Source organism: Heliangelus exortis, chromosome 8 (genome assembly GCF_036169615.1).
Source record: "Heliangelus exortis chromosome 8, bHelExo1.hap1, whole genome shotgun sequence".
NCBI lineage: Eukaryota > Metazoa > Chordata > Aves > Apodiformes > Trochilidae > Heliangelus > Heliangelus exortis.
The window spans coordinates 11,075,063-11,098,363 of record NC_092429.1 but is presented as its reverse complement, the minus strand read 5'-3'; the positions used below and the strand labels follow the sequence as shown (position 1 = coordinate 11,098,363).

At 41.0% G+C, this 23,301-nt stretch overlaps 1 protein-coding gene across 8 annotated transcripts in view; it reads left to right on the top strand.

Moving 5' to 3' along the window:
• The window catches only part of PTPRF (protein tyrosine phosphatase receptor type F), a 382,202-nt gene that overhangs the window by 131,997 nt on the left and 226,904 nt on the right, over positions 1-23,301 (top strand). The window lies entirely within an intron of this gene.

The following is a 23,301-nucleotide window of genomic DNA, read 5'->3' as shown; positions in this document are numbered from 1 at the left end:
TGTGTGTGTGAAGGGGCACAAGTATAACTGAGAAGGCTGAAAAAATTTATTCAAGCACTGGAAGAGCTTCTGTAGTAGCTGCAAGATCAAAACCTGACAATTTGATTTCTAACATGTGCAGATGAGTAAAGGAAATTGGGAGCAGAGAGAAGTATTGGGGTCACAGTAATCCCCGTTACTTTTATTTTCCTTGTTGTTTTACCAGCTCTTATAACTTGAGTAGCACTGAGACATTTCTCCTGAGTCAGCAGGTGACTGAGAGCTGTTGAGGGAAGGGTGCAGGTTTTTTCTTTCTGGTATAGCTCTCCTGCACCTGAATTTCAGCACATTTCCTTGTGGTCGTACTTCAAGGTGTTGTGTCTGTGCCTGTTACACTGGTGGTATTACAGCATTGCTGTGACTGGTTTTGATCAGCCCCATCCAGGCTAGGGAGAAAGCTGTGCACAAAAAGCCATTGTGGACAGAGAAGAGGAGAAACTTGGCTGGTAGTAGACTAATGAAATACATTAAAGATGGAATTCCCATCAAATGAATTATACTGAATGAAGGAACCTTGTGGGTTCTTTGCAGTCCTGTTTTTTATAAATTACGCACATGTGTGTTTGCTTGGTTACATCTAGGTATTTGTGCATCGCCCTCCCCTTTTTTTACCAGTAAGCAGTTTTTTTGAGTGTCCACACATTCTCATGTTTGCTGTGGTTGTGCAGTTGTGTCTTTGAAAAAGCCCAGGGCTCCTGGGACACCTGAGTCAGAGCAGTGACTGCAGTGCACTTCCTGAGCTGCCACTGCCCATCTGCTTCTCACTCCAGATTTTGTCACCAGGCTCATAATTAAGATGTAATTTTGTGAAAGTTAAAGGAGAGCTTGGTAAATATCAGTAGTAGCCAGGCTGAATGGAAAAAATGGACTGGGGGTCCTTAATGTCCTTGACTGAACAGGAAGGAGTTAATTTAGACAAGCTGGAGAAAAGAGTGAAGGGGGGATGTGAAGAAATATAAAATCACTGTTTTTGTCATCACTAGGGATGATGTCTATACTTAGTGTGTAGTCTGTATGAGTGCCAGCTGCCCAGGTAAACTGGGGGCAGCAGCTGACACCTTCCTCAGCTTTCTTTCCTGGCTGCTGGAAGTTTATTTATATCGCTTTATTGTCTACACATCAAAGCCCATTTTTGAGTCTGACAGAGAAAAGTATATGTTAATATTCTGAGGAGTATAAAAATTCCCGAGGTTTATTACCTTTTGTCCTGGCCCCTGGGAAGGAGTGAAGCATCACTTCATCAGGTATGTGGCAAAAAGAGGACAGAGCTTGAGATGTCCTGGGACAATTCTTGACCTAAGGATAACTGGCACTAGACATGGTTTGCTAATTTTGTGGAATACTTCTACATACTTAAATTTAGCAAAAATTGGCTCTGCTTCACAGGCCCAGATCCAAATATTGGTGTCTCAGATGTGGAATGCTTCTGTGTTGAGAAGCATGTGTATGTGCTCCTTTTCTGTGGCACAGACTGACTCTGAATTACTTTTTCCTAATCTGGAAGGCAGATGTGGAGGACAATAACCCATTAGCTGCCACAGCCACCATGGATTAGTCGAAGGTTTCCTAGGAGGGAAAGTGTTGCTTTGTGTATTTTAGCAATTTAGAACTTTGCTATAATCTTAGTCTACTGATCTTGTCACAATCTCTCAGTGGCAGAGAGCTGTGTGAAAGGGCCCACTCTGTGCTTCTGCAGGGGCAGAAAATCATCCCCAAAGGCTGAATATTTCATGCCCTGCCATCAGTGATGCAGACAGGTGAGATATGATAGCGAAGATAGCAGTGGGGAGTTCTGGCTCAGGAAAGCAGTGAAGGGCAAGGGGAGCCTTGGAGGCAGTGGAGGGATGGGTAAGCTCCATATCTGCAAAGCGCTCCTACGTTTCCCTTAGTAAAAGCAGCTTGATAGTGGAAGCAAGGTTATCCCTTTGTTTCAGTTCCTGGAGTCAGTCCCCAAAATCATGCATTATTGGAACAGTGAAGATCAAGGGCAGGGAAGGCAGGATGTGATGGGCTGTTCTGAATCCCTGGCAGGAGGCTGCCATGTGGCTCATGGCCGGGTGCTCAGGGAGCACCCAAAACTGGGGCTTCCCTGCCCTCCCCTCCTGCGCTTTGCTTCAGAGCTGCTGTTGTTGCAACACATTTCTGCCTCCCTGCTGTAGCTTCCTGACAATTAGGCAGCTGGCAGATAGCTCAATGTTAACGCCTGAGATGAACAGATTGAATATGTGTCGCCTGGCGGAATTAGCACCAGGCGTGCACCGTGATGCCTCTCCTGGAATTGAGTTCATGGGAGCTGTGAATAACCTCAGCTCTGACGAACTGAAGGGACATCCAGAGGTTAACTCTGTGGTGATGTGTCAGGAAAAGAGGGGCTCAAGGTGTCCCTCTGACAGCAGGACAGATTGGTGGCTTCTTAGCTGCTCTGGGGGGTGCTGGGAGGAGAAGGTGAGCAGGAAGGCCACATGACTGTGAACAGTGGATACAAAAGTGCTAATTTGGCAGAAAGCACTTTCAAATCCTCCCTGGCTTTTACAGACTGCAGTAAGAAATTATTAAATTTTCTCTGTGATCTGACTGTGTTTCTGTCAGGGTGACCCTAATTCCATTACAGCAGCTCTGCGCTGATTCAGGATGGCTGTTTTACACTTCCTCCCTCAGCTTGCTTATGTGTGGGTTTTTTTTTTTTAAATGCACTCTGTACTTCCCTGTCTGTCAGCCTCTGATTGTGCATGGGAAAAATGGCTTTGCAGATTTCATTTAATGTTCAGTTCAATAGTCAACTAAAAGATGCTCTTTTCCAGACTTTGGAAATATGTAATTTACTCTTATAAAATAAAATAAAAAACAACAACAAAACCTAAACAAACACAACATAAAACCACACAACAAATATCCCCTCTCAAAACAAAAATGTGGAGAAAACTGGAAAAAAATCAATACTGACATCAGAAATAATCATGTGTTTTGTTGTTGGATTTTAATTTGTTTAAAATTAGACTTTGTTTTAAAAGGCCTGGGCACATCTTCCTTTTGCTAAAGGAAGAGAATAGGTGACCCATCCAAAGTCTTGTGTATCTCAAATATATCTTGGTTTGTCTTGCTCCAAGTTTCAAAGGGCTTAAGGAAGAAAACCACTTCAAAAGTGACCTTGTAGAAGGAAAGAACAAACACCGTATTGGGCCAGCTACCTGTGAAGTCATCTGTGGTAAACAATTTGCACCTTTTGATTTCTAAAGATTTGGCTTTTGTTTGAGGGGTAGGGAAAGGTTGCAGCAGTGAGGGGTACTGGTGAGGGCAGGTCTCTGGCTCTCACCACCTCTGGTGAGCAAGAACCCTAAGTCTCAAGTCTCTCAAGGCTGCCCTGCCCTTTATAAGAGGCAGTTGCTTTAAATCCAAAAGGCATGCATGTCATGCAGAATGTTATTTTTATAATTAGTCAGTTTTCTTGGTTGATAATTGGATTAAGGAGACACATTAAAAAAGAAAATAGGAAGGTGAAATGTTGATACATGTGAAAGCTGGGGAGAGGAAGGGTTCTAGTGATAAAACAAGGGGTAACAGCAACACGTTGGAGCATTGGAGGCTCTGTGTAAACATAAGAAAAAGCTTTTTCACTGTGAGGGTGACAGAACACTGGAACAGGCTGCCCGGTGTGGTTGTGGATTCTTCTTCTCTGGAGACATTCAAAACCCACCTGGTTGTGTTTCTGTGTGACCTACACTGGGTGATCCTTCTCTGGTGGGTGGGGGGAGGGGTTGGACTCCAAATTTTGAGGTCCCTTCCAATCCCTAACATTCTGTGATTCTGATGGCCTTTCTAAACTGGTGATCCCAGGTGAGTGCTGGTTTGCCCCAGGGATTTTGCGTTACACCTGAAGGGCCATCCAGAGGTTTTGGACAGAAGAGCTCTGGAACATTTGTTAAGGCTTTTGGTTCCTCTTAAGCCCTCACCCTGTTGTCTGCCATTACTTTTGCATTCCTGGGACCTGGTAGCAGCATGGCAGGTTTTGACTCCCCAGTGCATCACTGCTGCCTTTGCCTCATAACCCAAGAGATGCCTCAGCTGCAGCCCAGCTCTAAAGCAGCTGCTCTGGGCCACCTTGCCAGACAGATTAGCTGTTGTGTAAGTCTGGAAAACAGCTGCTTTGCAGAATTGAGCAGTGGTGTCCCATCCCAAAAGCTGGACCTGGAGCTTCTCCACTGCTGCCTTGCATCTATTTCTGCTTGCAGGTTTCTTTGTTTATATGCCTGTCCTCCAGACACCTCACATAGTGATTATGTGTAAGTGGTATGATTGGATCTAGGTATTGCAGCACAGGTAAATACTAATTTTCTGCAATTCCACCTCAACTAGCTCGACAAATTCCATTATTGAAAAGAACATGTAAAATACTGTTTAGGAAAGCCCATGTACATGAGACACTGGGGTTGCATCATTAAGGGGACAGGTTGAAATATTAACCACAGTTACGTGCAACCTTATTTTTGTTGTCCGTACTCATCATATATATATTTAGGTATAAATGGATTCCACACTTTGCCTTTAAATATCTCAGTGCTTCCTGCTTGTAACTGAGTGTTGCAGATATTAGGATATGAAGGATACTGTGAGAACAAAAACCATGTGTAGAGTAGACAGGAGATCTTTTTCTGCATTTATAGCCAGTTCCCTTTTAGCTCCAGCACTTGCAGGAGTCATGTGAATTGGTTTGGTTGACTACCTACAACAGGTGACATGATTTGTCATTGTCATTTCTTTTCTTTTCTGTTTGTTCTTAAAGCTAACGTCACTCATCAATCAACATCAGGTGCTGGGTCAGAGGTCCGCCAAGCCCCAGATTTACTGAAGGATGTAAGAATAGCATAAATATCAAGTGATCCTTTCCTGGTGTCCTCCCGTAGCCTTCCATAACCAGTGGCTGCTGAGCCCAGAGAAGTGGTGGAGCAGCTTCAGGCAGGGCTGCTCTGGATTCTGCTCTTGGTAGCTCTGAGCTGGACTCTGAGCAAGAGTCATCAGGGGTGTCCTGGGTTTGCATGAAGACCACAGTGTAGGCTCTGACTTTTGTCTCTACACCATGGCTCTTTGTTTAGTCCCCCTGCTGCTGCTCTGCAGGGCTAAGCAGTCTCACTTGCCTTTTGCTTCATTCAGATTCAACTAAGAGGCCAGAGTTATTCTCTTGTCTTCATATGGGAGTTCCTATGTTTAAGTGTCCATGCAAGTTATCCAGCACAGCAAGGTATACGGAGGGGCTGCTGATATGTTTTATACACTTTCTTTTAGAGAAAGTGTGCTCACTGGCTTGGTGATTCAGAAAAGCAGTAAAACCACCTGCTTAAAATTTTATCTTTAGTGTAGATTGATAGATTTTAAGGCCAGAAATCAGATCAGTGTCGTTTTCTACTCTGACCTGCATAGCACAGGCTGTATAATTTCAGCTAGTAATTTCTGCATCTACTTTTAACAGCTGTGGATGAGCTAGGACATAGCTTTTAGGAGGCTATCAAATCACAATTTGAAGACTAAATGGTAGAGAATTTACTCATCTCTTGTGTGGTATGTAAAAATGGCAAGTAATCATTACTTCTACAAATCTGTATTTATTTCAAGATTCATTTATGCTTTTTTTGGGGGGGTGGGGGGCCAGACACTGCATGTTGTAATCTCTGTCAGCTAGACTGGAGACTCTTGCTATTTAATAGAATCTCCCTGAAGAAGCAGGTTAGAGTGTAGGAGTTAGACAAGCTGAAAGTTTTCCCTATGTAGAAAAATGTGTTGGTCTTGATTTCTCTGATCAGTTTTTTACTAATCTCCTAGAGCTTTCAGTATGTTTTTAAAGACAAAGGATCAGGACCAAAAAGAGAAATGGCCACATCTTGTTCCACATACCATGGCACTTCAGCTATAACATTGAGCCAGGAATGTGCTACTCTGCAATGACCTTTGAATCACCTTTTTGGCCTCTGATTCCCTGCATGCAAACTCCCATTTCATTAGTGTGACTTGAATTTTTGCTCATTAATAGGTGCCCATAAGTACATTAAAATGCCTTTTGCTGGACCCCAGCTCATCCAGTCATCTTAATAATTCTTTACAGGTAATCTACTTTTTGTTTTATTAGCTGACTGGCAGTCTTGCTAAAGCTTACCCTTTACTTTCCAAATCTAATTGCAAGTTAGTTGCATTTATTCCCAGATGTTAATCTGTTGTGACTATTTGCAAAGGGTGCTGTGAGTATTCTAAGATATTTAAAATTTCTGATAGTAGTGATGGTAACATCCTTTGCAGACAGAAAAGAGTGCCAGGGAAAATGGTTTGTCATGCTGCTGCTTGCTGCTAGTAGTATTGATATCAGATGGGGATAAGTATAAGGTCTGGGGCTCTCTGTTTTAGCTGAGCAGTTGTAAAAAGCAATGAAATGGCAATAGGGAGGCTTTTTTTGTTTCTTTGATTATTTGTTCATTATATTGGTACTTCAGAATGATACTGTAATATAAGATGATAAAACTCATTTTTGTGAACAACGAGGAGTATGAAATTTGTTTGCTCAAAATGTTAGTCAATCTATTTTGATGGTGAACATGTTTGATTTTAAAAAGGGAGAGAAAAAAAAAAGCATCTGTTCATGGATGGTTTTTCTCTGGTAAGATGTCTTTCTTTATGTATCTGTAGCTGAAAAACAGTGTTGTACTTCTAATTGAATGCTGTATTTAGCTTCTTTTGACAATCAGTGCTTTGTCTGTGCCAAAGATGAATCCAATTTATTTTGCTGGTGTGAAAACACTGTAAGGTGCTTACTGAAAGTTTTAAGTAATATAAATATCTTCTACCTTGCACACTTTTCTGACATACAGTTACTGAATTGAACCAAAATATGTTTTATACTGGATGATGGTTTTACATTTATATGTGTATTGTAGCCTGCAATGCTAGACTTTGCCCTGAGTGTCAGTTACACTTGGGCTTTCTCTGATGCATTGTAATGTTAAAACTTTACAGTAAGGGACACTTACATGATTTTAGAACTAATTACAGAAATAATTCCATTTCACGTAGTACAAGCTGAAATGAACTTGCAGTCCTGCTGTGCTTTTTAGATGGTCCTTCACTGCATGTATTACTAATTTTTTAGGTTTGGTTGGTTGGCTGGTTTGTTTTTTCCCCCCAAATAATTAACAATGTGACTTCTAGGAATGTATTTTGTAAAATTAGATTGAGACATGTAGATATTACTGGGTCAAAACATAAAGCAAATGTAAATTCTACATTTTTAGTGTAGTTTTGTGACATCGAGGATGACTGTTCTCAGCTGGTGCATCTGTTAAAGTCAGCATGTCAAGCAGAGTTTTGGACTTGGTTGTCTCTACTACATGTGGTTACTTTACCTGAGGTGACACTGGGTTCTCTGGAAGTAGTCGTGGTCTCTTAGAAAGGACCATAATCATCACTGTTGGCACTGTTTAATACTGCAAATTTGAAAGAAAGAGTCCTCTCAAGGAACCTTGTTGCTTGCCTTTGCTGCTTTTCTTGAATCTTTTAAATTAAAAACGCTGGCTAGATGTGATGACTTCATTGGTTCACCTCAAAGGTGAGTGATAAAAGCCCTTGTGAGTTAATTGCCACTCAGGGAGGAGAAGACAATGACTCTTGAACCTCTGTACTTAAATATCAGAGTGCAGAACACCTATATATTTGCTCTGCGTTTATTTTAGTCAAATTCACTTCGCCTGTTAGTGCAACTGTTGTGTTACTTCTGTTAAAGGTTGTTTTGAAAAAGAGGTTTTAAAGAGGCTAGGAAGTACTCAGTGGCTTTATTCAGGTAGGTCTTTTGCCCCTGAAAATCATTACTTGTAGAAACTGTTTTGAGTCTTGGCACAACTGTGCCTGCCTGTCAGGATGGTTCATTTTTGCTCTCTTGTCAAAGATAGATGGTGGCTTGTGAGGGTGGGAGATGTAAGCCCATCACCAAGCTCATGCTGTCCTTGTGGGGCAGCAGGTAAGGCAGAGGTGGTGCTTCCTTGGGTTTCAAACTTGAAACTGAAGTTCTTCCTTTTGAGGAAAATGTGTGAGTTGCCTTGCATTGGTTTCAGAAAGGATTTTAATAATTGTATTTGAAAAAAACCCCACAATTTGTAAGTGAGAAGGCTGTAGGTAGATTGTACATACAGAGTGTTTAATTCAAAAGACAGAAAATTCATCGGAAGAACTGAATCATGAGTGGTGAAAATCTTGTGACATGCCAAAACCAGTTAAAAGACTTACATGATGATGATGAGTATGTATTTTAGGCCTATTTAGCATCCAACAGAAGCTTCCAGTAGCTTCATGATGCAGCCTTAGAGAAGCAAATTTACCTCATACAGTCACCACATTGATTTACAGGGCATTTCATAATAAGGGGGTTATGCTGACAGGGGGAATCAGAGGAAGATAGAAGAAAGAGGAAAAGAGGAAAATGCTTTCATATTCCCATGTGAAGAACTGTGGTGCCTTGTCCCTGGCACCTTGTTCTCATTCTTGGCATGCTGACTATGAAGAATTTAAAATGGCTTTTGGGAGAACAATGAAGGTAGTCCAAGACCTGGAAAGGTTGCCTTTGCTCCTCTTTGGTGTAGCAAGTATTGGTCTTGGCTGTTGACTTGTCATTTATACATGCTGTGTATAGACTTCCAGCATATTTTTTAACAGTCTATTACACACAATTTAGCAGAGGTTACACAAAGTTCTTTAGTTATTACCTGTTGTTTTCAACTTTTTGCAAGTTTATTTTTGGCTGAAATGTACCCTGCTTGGTCTTCAGCCAAAGTTCAAGTTGGGGGGCTGTATTTTGTGAGTCAGACATTTGTTTTTTTTTGGATCTTTATGCAAAAGTTGTTTTTGGATACTCTTAAATTAAAACAAAGAGAGTGGAAAAATTCATTTGTATCCTGCAAAACAAGCTTTGGAGTTATTCATGGGTCTCATGTCTAAAATATCAGTGAAAACATTTGAGGTTGCCACAGATGTGCTTCAGCAGTCAAGAGAAAGTGTAACTTCATTTGTGGAAGGGAGTGACCCACAGAAAAATAAGCTGCTGACTAATTCAAAGGGGATTTCACACTGAATCATTAAGTGCATGTGAGTAAAGGATGTTGTCTGAGCTTGTGTGTGACTGGATCTCCCGTATGTTCATGTTGTCGATGTAGCAGAGAGCTCTCTTGCCTCAGCTCTTGAAAGACCCAGAGGTGCAGAGCAGAGGGGTCCTCCAGATCCTGCAGCTCATGGCCTGTAACATGAGCAGAGGGAGTGAATATGCATCAATACCATGGAATTCGTGTCCTGGTGTATTTGGCTGTTTCTTGGGGCAATTGGATAAATAGTTTTCCTTTGTTGGAGTTCCTCTGTGGTTGTATTGTAGGCCCCAAGGGCTTGTACTTGTCTTTTTTTGGTGCCTGTTGAGCCTTGATTCTGCCTTGGTAAATACATGAAACATTTAACATATGTAGCTGGCTAAGTTTGGTGGGTTTCTCAAATGCTAAAGATATTCCTCCTTTCCTATGGCTTGCAGAGTTTTGTGCCTTTAGAAGCAGAGTATGATTTTGGTGGTTTTTTTTTTTTCCACGTTTAAACAGAATCCCTGGGAATAGGTATTGTTCAGTCAGCATCTATGCACTGCTCAACATCTTTTCAATTAGTCACACAGCCTTCTGTTGCAGATAAAGAATTTTTTTCTGAGGCAAATATAGCTAAAATTTCAGCACTGTCTTTAATCTGTAGTAAATTGTGGAAGAAGTTTTCTGTGTAATTTTGGGGAGTGTGAAGAACTCCACTTAAAACATAAGGACTAATATGCAGTATACCACATGGTGTTTTCCAGGTTTATGTCAAATTGTAGAAGAAATTAGGAATTATTTTGTGTTATAATCTCTTCTGGACTGCTTCAAACTCAAGGTCCATTCATCCCAGAATCGCCCCAATATAAACCTTCAAAAAAAGGCCAGCAAAACCTACATCTTTTAGGAAGATGCAAAAAGAAAAAATGGTTACTGTTTTCTCATCCCACCCATATTAGTTCTCATTTCCTATGTAAACTTAGAAACCACTGTAAGAACCTGGATTTTTATTACTGCTTCTGTAAAGCATTATTAATTGCAACAACTCTAAATATTGTTATATCCACATGGGCAAAGGAATAATGCCCAACGTAGATTTGTCAAGGTCAGATCAATCTAATTTCTTTTAATGACAGGATAACAGGCTTTGTGAATGGAGAAGCAGTAGATGTCATTTATCTTTAGTAAAGCTTTCAGTGCTCCCTCATGAGACTTTTTCTTGTGAAACATCTGCTCATAGGGTGGGTATTTGGCAGTTTGGTAGCATTCAGCATTTGCAGTAATGATCTCTCTGATAGAATAGAGAACACGCTTATTAAATTTACAGGCAACAACAAGCTGGGAAGAGCTGCAAGCATGTTGGAGGACACCATTAGAATTCAAAATAATCTTTACAAATTGGAGAAACTGTCTGAAAAGGATGCATGTCAATAAGGAAAAATGTGGGTAGATGTTTGAAAATAGGCGTAATCAGCTGCATAAATACCGAATGAGAGACAACTGGCCTAGACAGACAGTATATAGAAAAGGTCTTGCAGTGTTAATGGATCAGAAACCATACAGGAGTCAACAATGCCATGCTGTTTTGAGAGGGACAGGCATCACAGTGATATGCAGAAATGAGTACCACCATCTTGAAGACATATTAGATAGTCTTTCTACTCTGCTCACATTGATAAGGCTTCCAGTGAAACAACATCTCATCTCGAGCATCCCACTGCCACAATAATTGAGGAAAAGCCAGCCCTCCCTCTCCAGCACTAGTAGAAGAAATAATGTTCATAAACTGCAGCTGGGAAGTTCAGGTCAGGCAGTAAGAAACACTTGCTGACGTGAAGAATTGTTGAGCACTGAATTGAATTTCCGGAGGAATTTCTGGAATCTCATATACAAACAGAAAGTAGTCCCTCATCATATAGGTTTTGAATTGCCAGTATTATTTCTTAAATTGAAAGGTTTTTTGTCTTCATTTATGAGCCAGGAATTTACAGGCTCCCAGTCCATATTCTTTGGGTCTCCTGGTACTCTGATATTTTTACCTTGTCCTTTTTCATCCTCCTCTCAAGTGGCATTCATTCTCTTCCATCTGACTTCAACTTGTGAACTGTGTGGAAGTATTTTTCTGTCCCTTTATCCTCACTGCCCTCCTCTGACTTTGTACCTCTCCTTGAAAGGAGCTGGTGGGGAGAACACAGGAGAAACGTGTTCACAAAATGAAACTTTAAAACGTACATGCATCCTCTGTATGTAGTTTCCTCATGAACCCTCATGGGTTTGCTGTCTTTTTGGTCATATCGGTGCACTGAGTCTTTCAGCTGCCTGTCACAATGTGTGGTTTATCTTCTGAAGCCACATCATGGGGTTGGTTTTTTGGTTTTGTTTTTTTGTTTTTTGGGAGTGGGGGGGTGAGGGGGATGGTGGGGCTGCTTGTTTCTCTCTCCTTTTTTTTTTTTTTTTTCCCCCTTTTCTTGTTCTCTCTTTTTCTTATCTCCCCTATGTTATGTATTCATCTGTAGGTAGTTCTCTGTCCTGAGACTTTACCACACAATATGTACCTTCAGAGGTCTGTGTCTGAACTTTCATTGCTGCCAGAGCTTTGCTGACTAGGCAGCTGCTGCTCCAAGGCAGGGAGTTTGGGTGGGTGTGTGCTGGTTGCTGCTGAGATGCACAAAAGCCCCTCTCTGTTGCAGCACCACATATCTCTGCTGTACTGCAGCATTTGTCAAATATTTCTAAAAAATTTGATGTGGCTTTGCTGGACTGAGCACTGCAGCTGAGCAGGTTGGAGTCTCTGCCTGTTGGATATCTCCAGAAGAGAGATTGTGCATTCTCTCCAGAGCAGCACTGACCAGCAGCCCTTGAGAGGTGCCTTGAAATGGCTTCTGGCAGTTAAAAATGCTTTGGACAATTCCAAATGATGCTGTAGATCTCTTAAAACCTTCTGACTAATACCTGTCTTAAAGCCTATTTCTGTGTATGAAAGGGAAAATATATAAAAAATGTACATGTAGAATACTTCTAATGTCAACAACAATAGTGGAAAGGAAGATGTGTAAGGTTTCCCCACTCCTCCTTCCAATAGTTATTCTTCGTATGAATAACTATGCATCAGCCCACGGGCTTCTGTCTGGTGAGAGGACTCCCAAGATTATATGGGATGGGAATGCCTCATGCTTCACGTTGAAAGAGCATTGTTATCTTGTTGTGTGTTTGTTTTGAATAAGAAAAAACTATTTGCCCACCTAAGCTTTTCCTGTCCTGGGTTCCATAGAAAGACCATGATCTTATTGGAAAGCATTCTCAGAAGCAGATCAGAAGAAATTTTTCTTTAAAAGGAATTGATTTAAATCAAGGCATAAGCCATTACATGAGTTCCTGAATTTTGGACACTCTGGCCATTATGCTGGGTTGTTTTTTTTGTTTTTTGGGCTTTTTTGCAGTCAGACTTTGGCTTCAAACTGCAATTATTTTTCACAAGACCGACAATGAAGTCTGTTGCTTGTTATGAATAATAGAATATGGTAATATCACAACTAGATATGCAAACTCTGCAGACTGACAGCACAGCTGCTAAGTGTTACGTTTTAAAAATATGTACAATCTTTTGTCAACAGAATTAAAACGAGGAACATTACACAGTTTGTTTCTGCATGAGAGTGTTTTGTAGGGAAATTTAATGATGAACTGTTCTACATTTTGACCTTTAGGGGAAAAAAAAAATTCTGAGCCTTTGCACCTTCTAGTGAATTGGTGAGATTCTCAAATTAAGATATGTGGAATCCTAATGGCCACCCTGACATTTCCTAGGCTTGGCTGGATACCTGGACTTGATGAGTTTTCTAATGTAACAGCTCTGCCAGGCTGGAGAGGCTCACACACACTGCAGCTGAGCTTTCTTTAAAGCGATAGCACTGTAAACCTCATTCCAATTAAAAGGTGATGCTGTTTCTGGTAATGGAAATTTGTTTTATTGTTCCTCTCCCCTGATATGCATGTGAGTGGAAGTGTTGTAGGAAACTGTTACTGCTGTTGTTTCTGTAGCTCATTCTTATCTCCCATCAGTCTTCATAGACAAAAAAGTGAGAAGTGCAGCCTGCCCGCTGTCTGAGGGCAAATGTGAATCAGCAAGATAGACCTTCAGAGGGTGTAATGGGCCTGACTACAGATGATCCTTCAGTGCTTTACTGCCATCCTGTAGCATGTATCTTGTGTTGAATCACAGGCAGCAAGAGAAAATGGGTGAAAATACAGTGAAGAACCCACAGCAAGTCATCATTTTAGTGCTGAGAAGGGAATGATGCATGTTCAGGCCATCTTCTGCTCTACTCCTCCTATCTATGGAGCAAGGAAGTCAGAGTTAATACCTAGAAGAGCAAGAAATAATTAGTAAATATGAAGAATATAGTATATTTCAGTTTTCTGTCCCTCACCAGGAAAAAGCTACAGCAGAGATGGGCATCCTGCTTCTTGATAGAAGATGTAGACAAGCACGCTCCTAAAATGCCAGTGCAGGGACAAGGGAGCTTGGTGTTACTGAGAGGCTCTTCAGGTGTTCCTAAGTTCTGTTTGTCTCAGCTGCACAAAGAAACACCAACATTAGCAGATCACTGATGGTATCTGTGCTGGCAGAGGGTACCAGAACTGATTTATAGCACTTGTTCAGCTTTCAGCGAGCAGCAAATGTGTTGCTTAATTATTGATGGCAGATGTATTATTGCAGGAAATTAAGACATCAAGGAAACAAGTAAAAACTATTACTGAATAGAGCTACAAACAAGGTAAGGTTGAAGAAGATGCGGGGGGACAGCAATGAGATGTTAAAAAAAATCTTGTGCTCAGGAATGCTTCACACCTTCTAAAAATAAGTGGTTAAATTCCCAAATCTTTAAGTGATCATTCATAGTACACAATTAAATATTCTATTAGCTAACAAGTTTGGTTTAATTTGTTATATTTGTCATTTAAATTATCACATTTGTGAATGTGTGAAACCTTCCTATGGCTTCTCTCAGCGTATCCACTTATATAAAAGACACTGTTTCGATGTTCCTCAAAAGATTTGGCATAAATTTATGCATATATATTAAGGCAACCTTTGGCTTTCCAGACCAAAAAAAAAAAATGGTTTTGGGTCCCTGGGCTGCTGTTCACCCTGGAGCAATGGTGTGGGGTGCTGCTGTAGAGAGCAGGACCCGAGAGTCCGAACTGCTGGCTCTAGTTTTCTTTTCTATGTTTTTCTCTGCTTGAAACTGTGCTGCAAACAGCCCTAAGTGTTCCCAGCTCTTACAGATGGTACTGTGGCTTTATTCAAAGATTTGTGTATATTGGTCACCTCTCTCTTGGACTTGGGCTCTAATCTTGCACATGAGACCCTGTATGCATACAGAGACCAGAGCTGTTGGCTCTGAAGAGCTCCAGCTCATCAGGTGGCAGCAGGAGGAGTCTGGTGTTTGACTGCTTTCCTTGATGCCTGGATGGAATTTCTCATTTACAGTCACTCCAAGTTCCCGTTAGCTTTCAACTTTGCAGATTTCATGACAATTTTTCAAATACATAGTAAGTGACCAAGACTTATTGAGAAGGAAGTGGATTAAAGAAAACCCTTTCAACTTCTCGTTTTATGCTAGAATTATTAGCTATATTAAAAATTATAGGGAGCATATCTTACGTTTGTGTGTAACCTCAGGCTTCCAAAATTTTCCATTTCATTACTGTTCATAAGCTCATTATTTTGGTACATCTGTAGTAATTTTGGATCCCTTTACTTTCTAATATCAATTATGTAGTTTGAAAAGTAATAATATTAGAAGTCCTGTTATGGAGGACTCGGAGCATTTTTAAGGCAAGTAAATGGGTATCCCTAAGAATGTGTCTACAGACAGGATTACTCTTTGAAATGTCTTTTCTGTGGAGAAGGTATACGAAGTGGTAAAAATTGAGAGATTGTCATTATTCATCATCTTTCAGATTTAGTGACAAAATAGTTTCATGTAGTTCTCTTCCTGTGAGGGGAGGAGAGTCTGCAAATGGAGACTGTTAAGTACATGAAAATAGGAGAAGAATAGAAAATATTCTTTAATTTGTCCTATAAGGTTGATTTTCCTGGTTCTTGCAAACATGGTATATGCACAAAGCCTTTTTGAATATAGTGTATGATAGGAATTGGACCAAAAGGAGATCTTTCAAAAATCAGACACTAAATTGTAAACACTGAGAAACGTGTTCCTAATTGGGTTATGTGAAAAGCCTGCTGTTCTGTACACGTGCATCTCAGGATCACCCAAACAGAGCTTTGCCTGCAGACCTAATCAATTGGTTCTCGAGCTGTTTAGCTTTTTTAATTACTCTTGTCAAAGTGAAAATTCTGTGAAAGGACTTGACTGTGCAATTAGCTGCTGAACATTCTCTTCAGCAATAGTGGGAAGACAATACTAAGTCCCAGAATAGCGGGAGATACAACCATAGGAACAAATCTGCTTCAGCAAAGAGATATTCTAGTAACTAATCTGAATGAAAGATAATTTATTTTTTAAATATGCATATATTCACAGATGCAAGCAGCAAAGGCTGTTTGTGTTAGAAATGCCAGTCCTCAGTTGAATGCCAGGTTGGTTATCGTTTGCTGATTTCCCTCTGATTTGAGGGCGCTGCTTTTCATGAGCAGAGGCTGCTGCTCTGCCCACAGTCAGGGCTGAGCATGTTACCAGGGGTGCCAACTTGTTGACCTCAGTACCACTGGGGATGGAGTGTGGGGGGCTAAATTTTAGGGAAAGAGATTCATCTTTCCTGCATTGCAGCCACAGGAGAGCACACAGTGGGTGTCTTCTGTGGGCTGCAAGAGCCTGGTTAGTGTTCGTTCAATGATCTATAGATCATCTGCTCAGACAAATTATATCTCTCAACAGCTTCACACTAAACTAATCTAGGCATTTAAAAAATAAATAAATGAGGCAGTGTCTATAAAAGAGTTCCCGTCTAGTGAAGTGGAGCAGTTGGAGCCTGATTAATGGATCCCATTTACGAGTCTGTGTGTGTGTGTTCACCATTCCCCTCTGCTGAGCTCTGTAATCCAGGACAGCCCTTGCTGAACCATCCTCTGCACCCCAACACCTCCAGCCTGGACCACAGCCATGGCAGTGCACATGGGACTTCCATCTCTGTGGTTGGTGTGTGGCTGTAAGGCAGAAGACAAAGCTCAGGCAGGATACCAGAACTGCTGCTGAGGCATCACCAAGCTGCACTGACCCTCTCCTGTGTTCAGGACCCAAGTGCTGTTGCACATACTGGGAGAAACATGATCTGATCCTTACAGTGCTGGTGCCCCTCAGAGGTGTACAGCATTGGATTTCACCAAGTTAAAACAGTGTTTTTACAAACACAATAAAAAACCAGTTTAGATTTACTCTCTGTGTTACCTCACTGAGCTGATGGAAGGGACCTGTGCCGGCTGTGTGCTGAGTGACCGAGCCAGAGCTAACTCACTTCTGAAAACACCATGGTGAGGGGGGTTGAGCAAATCCTGGTACTCGTCCTTCCGTGCTTGGGAATGCTTAATAGATTTGAAGGCTCAGAATTTAAATGCAGCTCCTTTCTGTATTGATAGAGGGCTTTGAAGTCACTTGAACATTTTACTAAGCATACATGCCAGGTTTTAAGTTATTTGTAGCAGGGTGCTCGATTGTTTCTTATCTTCATTAGGCTGTGTACCAGAAGGTCAGTCTGCACGCATATGCACATGCCTACAATCATTTATTCTGCTGCCTTTTAGCACTCGCTGCACCTGGGCGTGTTACTAGAAAAGGAAATTGCTTCTTTTGGATAGCAAATAACAAAATTTCTCCCAAGACACAAGATTTTTACAGGGACTCAAGTTCTAGGACCCCATACGTGGGTAGAATTTTCTTCCCCCCTGAGAGGAAGGAGCCAGATTCAGAAGTGCTAAGACATCCATTCCTTGTGGAGAGGTTTGAAAACAGGTGAAAGGGCTCAGAAACCAGAGAAATAGCATAGACTGAGCATAGACTTCTGGTTTTGGATTATAGCTAAAGGCAGCAAGATATTATGAATTTAGAAAGTTATTTTTAATGATGTAGAATATATAGCCTGTGTATGTGTGTAAGGTAGCTACAGTGAAATCAAGGAGACCAACACATTTAAAGCTTAATTGTGTTTTTCAAGCAGCTGGAAACTCTTAAGCATGCTGTCGCAGCGAGGGAAGACTTGGACACTCAATATGAGTTAGCAGCAAGCTTCTACTTTATTGATTATTGCACACTATATTTATGCAGTCCTTAATAAGCTAATACATATTCTGTAATCTAACTATTCTATTGGATAATACTTTTAAAGGTCAGCTCCGCCTTTGGTTCCTGGTTTCTCAGGTCCTTATCTTGCATATTCAGCGAACCACAAGCATCTTGCTGTTGCAAGCTAGGGAAAAACCCAATGGCTCAAGGATACTATGTCATTGCCTCACAAGACGATCTTGGCTACTCAAACTAGCTGAGTTCGATGATTTCCAAGTTCCTCTTTGGCCATCTGCATTATGTCTATGTGACCCTTGTCACATAGCCAATCCTCCACAATTCCCCCGTTTTTATTTTGTGCACCCATAACTTGTGTAGTTAGGCAACTAAGACTTTTCTTTACACAGGACAATATGAGCTGACAAACAAAAATAATCAACAGTATAATTCCAACAATTTTTAACCCTAACAATAGTAATGAGGAAAGCATAGGGGTCAATCCCCAACCCTGAAACCAAGAAGTGATAATACCATCCAGAGGACTAACTTGTTGCTGTATCTGTTGTGTGTGCTGTTTCAAATATTGTATGCTAGCATGAATGCTCTCACTATGATCAGAAAGGTTCATACAACACATGCCATCAAAGTCCTCACAACCGTGACCTTGAGCAAGTAACAAAAAATCTATAGCAGCTCTATTTTGCAACAGTGCATGTCGTAACCTCTTTTGATCCATTAAAAGTTCTTCCAAAATCTTAGTAGTCGTATTAGCTTGCTTTTCAGCCCAGCACGCTAATTTAGCAAGATTTTTTAAAGCATTTCCAGCTGCTGCTCCTGGAATAAATATGGCTAATGCTGTTCTAGCTGCTACACTTAATAATTCTACCCCATCATCACATGTTGGCGCTAGCCCAATGCTATGTTTTTTGCAAACATTCTGTATGGAAATATTTTTTAACTCAGCAAATCGAGGGGCAAAAATAGTTAACGATCCCAGGTATCAGGGCCTACCAACAATATTATGAGGAATTCCCTGCCATGCTCTATCACCACAAATCAGAAATATTCCTGAAGGCAGAGCTTTAGCAGTTTCATTAACCCAAATTAGTTCTATATTGCCGGAACCATGGGTTGCCCCAATGGCTCCCATCCTGGTTACATTTTTACTAGAGTCATTATATCCACAGTAGCTTGATCCCAGTCTATACTCTGCCATAGTAGGGGAAATATCCTGCCAACTTATTGGGTAGGGTCTGCCAGCATATTTTGGTCCAAATACTATACAAGTGGGGGTCCAATTTCCAGTGACATTGCCAATAGCCTGGGAACCCAACAGCATGCAACAGTAGCTCCTCTTTATGTATAACACCCATTTTATGCAGTACATGAGACAGAAAGGCTCTAGGAGTGAACGCTCTCTGTACAGAGAAGGACACTGATGGTATGAATAGCCTGGTTTTTTTGATGAAGCTGGAAAAAGTGTAATGAATAGGACACAGAATTCTGGGAGGAAAACGTCTCATGGTTAAAGCAGTCTTTGGTGTTCCAGAAGTTTGAATTCAGAAGCCATGGAGATGCCCGTAATTGTGAAAAGGAAGCAAATGTATAAAAAGTGATAAAATGGAGCCTAAATGCAGAAGGTGGTGCTCCTCCAATTACTTCATGAGACCAGTGAACTAAAGGGATAAAACCACATAACTTCTCAGATTACAAGAAGTTCCAAATTGACTCTAGCATGTGCCATCCTGTGAATGTTAATGCTGAGGTGCATAGTACCAGTCTCTTGGCAGCAGAACTGGGAGATGCTTTCTGTTCTGAAACTTGCTAAGAAATATGGAGACATTAAGACTGGGCTGTGAGAATCAAGTTTTTAACCTGCAAACAGGTAAATAGGAGGGAAAAGGTGTATCTGCCTGGGGAAATTTAAATACCTTTTCTCAGCACATTTGCAGATGGATCACCTTACAGGTATGAAAGAAATATTTGCATTTTTGAGCTCCAGGAGGTGCTTGAGACATGCTGGTTTCCCATCTTCACCTCTCTCCTGCCCCTTTGTTTCTTGTGATTTAACATTTTTTAAGTTCATTGGGAAGTTATACTTTGTCCCTTCAGTAATTTTTAAATTATAGATTATTTTTATAAGCAAGTCCTTTTGGCTGTGGATTGGCAATCTCTGTAAATTATTTGATGCGATACTTAATTTGAAGTTTCTTCATTGCTTATGACAAGATATTTCTGCTCCTGTCACTATTGATGATTCATAGCTCAAGTGAAGTGCTTAGCACTTCAGAAAGAAGTAATACAGGCAGTCCTACTCATAAAGTATTCCCATCCTTAAAAAAAAGAGGAAAAAGGTCCCATGAGGGCTGTGGTGGACTATGCCTAAATAGTGTGTGAGGTTTGCCTCCAGACTGGGCTCTGAAACGTGGAGAGGGAGGCAGGGGCCCTTCCTGATGCTGAATTGGAAGAGAAACATGAGATAACACACATTCATAATTCATTTAATCTCCTGAGCATGTGGATGAGCAGCCAGGGGAGTTTGCAAGCCTGTTACTATTTGTGTGTGTGCATGGGGGCAGGGTGCTCATGGCAATCCCAAATGATTTGGGGTGCTCTGCTTTAACAGCTGGGCTGTATTGTGTGTTCTTGCATCAGCCACCGGGTATCTGGGTGGGTGATTAGAAGGAAGGGGAAAATAAAGAGGCCTTGCACTGGTTAGAAGAAAAAAAACATGAAATAGAGTACTGAAGTACCAGCACCATCTGGATGTGGCTGATACTGTGCACAGTGTCTGTGTTGGAGCAAAAAGGGATCTCTGTTAAAATTACCCAGGCACAAACCTTTTAAGGGCAGGAGGAGGGAGTGGCTGGCTGCCTAAATTCCTGCTGTTTTGCCATTACTGATGTTTTCCCTGTAAGAAGCTACAATGAGGAAGCCTGACAGATGGCAACAAAGGGAGAGGTGCAAACAAGGGCACTCCTGAAAAATAAATATTGAGCTTTAACTGTTTCAGTAGAATGTTTAAAACACACGTAAGAATGTGGGCAGAACTACACAGGCATGTTACAATGGTTAGGTAAACTTTCCAAAAAAAAAGCAGTAGTGGTTGTTTTTTCTCCAGCCAAGCTGAATTCCAGGGATGCCACCCAGAGCAGCTGCATGCCCTGAATGCTGATGGGCAGCTGGTGCTTGTCGTGCTCCCCAACCAACTTTCTCTATTTTTCAATAAAATTCTCATGTTCTTGTTTTGGGTGATGCATTATAAGAATGCTTTTGCAGCTGTATGAGTTCAGTGAAAAGGAACAAAATCACAAATGAGCTGGAAGGGTTTAAGGGAAAAGTCTGGCTAGTTTGGGCAGGTGGGGTTTGAGGGCTCTGTACTACCAGCCAGTTATGAGTAGAGAAAATTCATTCTTCAAATAGTTATTCTGGGTTTTGGATGGGTTTTAGCTCTTTGACTGCTCTTGGTCTTGTGGAAGGGTGGAGGAGACTAGGTAATGCAAGGGTCTGGAATTTGATAAGGTAAATGTAAGTAGAGGAAATTTTACATAAGTTGAGAAAATTGTGATGATGGCTGTTTATAGACTTGTGTCTTTTAAATCTAAAGCAGTTATGTATCTGCTGTATGTTTGAAAGCACTTAAAGTTTGAGTGGACCATAAAAATGTGTGATGTTCTTCCTTCTTGATTTGCAGGTTTCAGGATATTTGAACCACTGTGGTGGCTTTTTTCATAAATTGTTTTATGGGGATATCCACAGTATTTTAAAGCCAAACCAAGGCATTCTGTCCAGTATTTAACCTTCTTTAGAGAGAGAAGTAAAAAGAACATTACAGTGTGTGTTTCTGCAGGTATAAATGATGTCATTTACATTATAAAGAGAAAGCCTTTTTAAGCCAAAAGCAAAAGGAGGTGGAGTGGAAAGGTGAGCTTCTGCACCTCCACCTCATTACTTGATCTCTGAGAGCTGGAATTCTTACCCCAGCTTTGTCCTAGCACTGTGGCAGGCATGTGTTCAAGCTGAATTTATGCTGTGTTTGACAGGTTTTTTTTTTGTCTGGAAATCACTGATGTTCTAATGAATGTGAACTCAATTTAGACCCTCGTAGGACCTTCTATATTGCCTGCTGCACATTTGTCTGAAGTGCTGACAGATAAACTAATTTTTCTTCTTTTAATATTAAAGAACAATAACAGCTTATTTAACACTGGGTAAGAAAGGCTTCAGTAGCAATGCACTTCAGTGAAATATCGAAGACATTTCTGTGAGCTGTCCCACATCAAAGCTGCAGAGCAAGATTTCTCTGCCACAATGTGACCTCTGCAGTGCTTCAAAGTGCCAGTGCTTTGCCCATCTGCCAGCTCTATGTTTTTGACTAGTGGTGTTCTTGCTTATACCACAGAAAAGTACTTTAATCTAAGCACTTTCTTGGGAAATCTTTTCCTTAAGCATATAGACTTTTGAAATCAGATTCCACAAATGTTTTTTTTCAGTTGCCATATTGAGCATACTTGGCAGAAATAGAAGAAACGAGGATGGGAGTGCTTCTGAGGGAAGAAACTCTCTCTTTTGGTGGCTTCTGCAAAACTGAATGCATATTCTTTCAGCAGTATTATTTTTTGCTCTTTTGTCTGGTGCATGCAAACTTGTGTGGTTTTGATGCGTTGCTAATATTTTAGCATTCCTATTCATTAAGGAGCTCTCTCTGTCCTGTGAGTTGTATTTCTATGCAATGTGTCATGGAAAGTGAGAGTAATTTATTGTCCTTGTTAATGCAATGTGTGATCTGGATCGAAGTTCTCCTGAAACCTCTGTAAACCCATAATAGTCAGCCCATTATCAGTTAATGCTGGCCAGTATCAGCCATTTTCTCTGGAAATGACAGGAAATGAAAATTTTCAAGCATTAGACCAGGGGCCTGATCCAGTTTCCTTCCTGTTCCTTTCTTATCTCTGTTCAGTCACGTGTTGTTTTACACTGCAGACAGTTTGCAGTTGGGTCTCAGTCTACAAACCTGTTAGTTTCCTGTGGCTTTTCTGCATCAATGACTTTCTGAACAGAAGAGGTTGACTCAACCCATCAGTCTCAGGATCTGTTCTGCTTTGGTTGGGATTCCCCTTGTGGTGGACTGCTTGGTGGTGTAACCTTCTCCATGTTCCTTGGGAACTTCTTCCCGTGTTGCCTTTTGCTCGGGCAGAGCTCCAGGGGAATGGCCATGACTTACCACCCTTTGTCTCAAACACAGTTGAAAACATTTGTAGCCCATCTGATATCTTCCTTGAAGAAAGTAAACTCCAGAAATGGCACTTCAAGTGGTCTCACTTCATGTGGATCCATTTTTTTTTCTTGGAAAAGCCAAAATGAACCTCTAAGAGCAGATGTACTTCTCGTGACACCACTCCAGCTGGGCACGCGGGAACATTTGGAATCTGCTCACCACTCTGCTTTTGGCTTGCTGGGAGGAGGAAGGACTTGGCAAGGATGCTCTTATCATGGTATAAACTTTGTCTTTCCAGACATGGGAATTAAAATGCCTCAGCATTTATGGAGGGAATGTAGTTACCGTGGCTAGTTTCAGTTAGTCTCCTTACACTGATTTGCTGATTTTTTGGATACATTTTCAGCTATTGCTAATGAATTTAAGAAACAGATGAGTAATTTTTGCTTTAATTAAGACTAATCTTGCGATTTGAAGTAGTATGTTATTTTTTGCTTTTTAAAAGCTTATAGGGAGAAAAAGAAGCTCAACAGACCATGTAATGAAGGATAAAACTGATTGGGTCATGCATCCTCTCCATGTATTATTTGACCATAACATAATATATATCCTGTCATTATTCCCACCCTATCCATTAGCCATCACAGTTCAGAAATAAACAGGTTCCCTGCTCCCTTCTCCATTAAATGTAATTTTATAAGCTGCATTA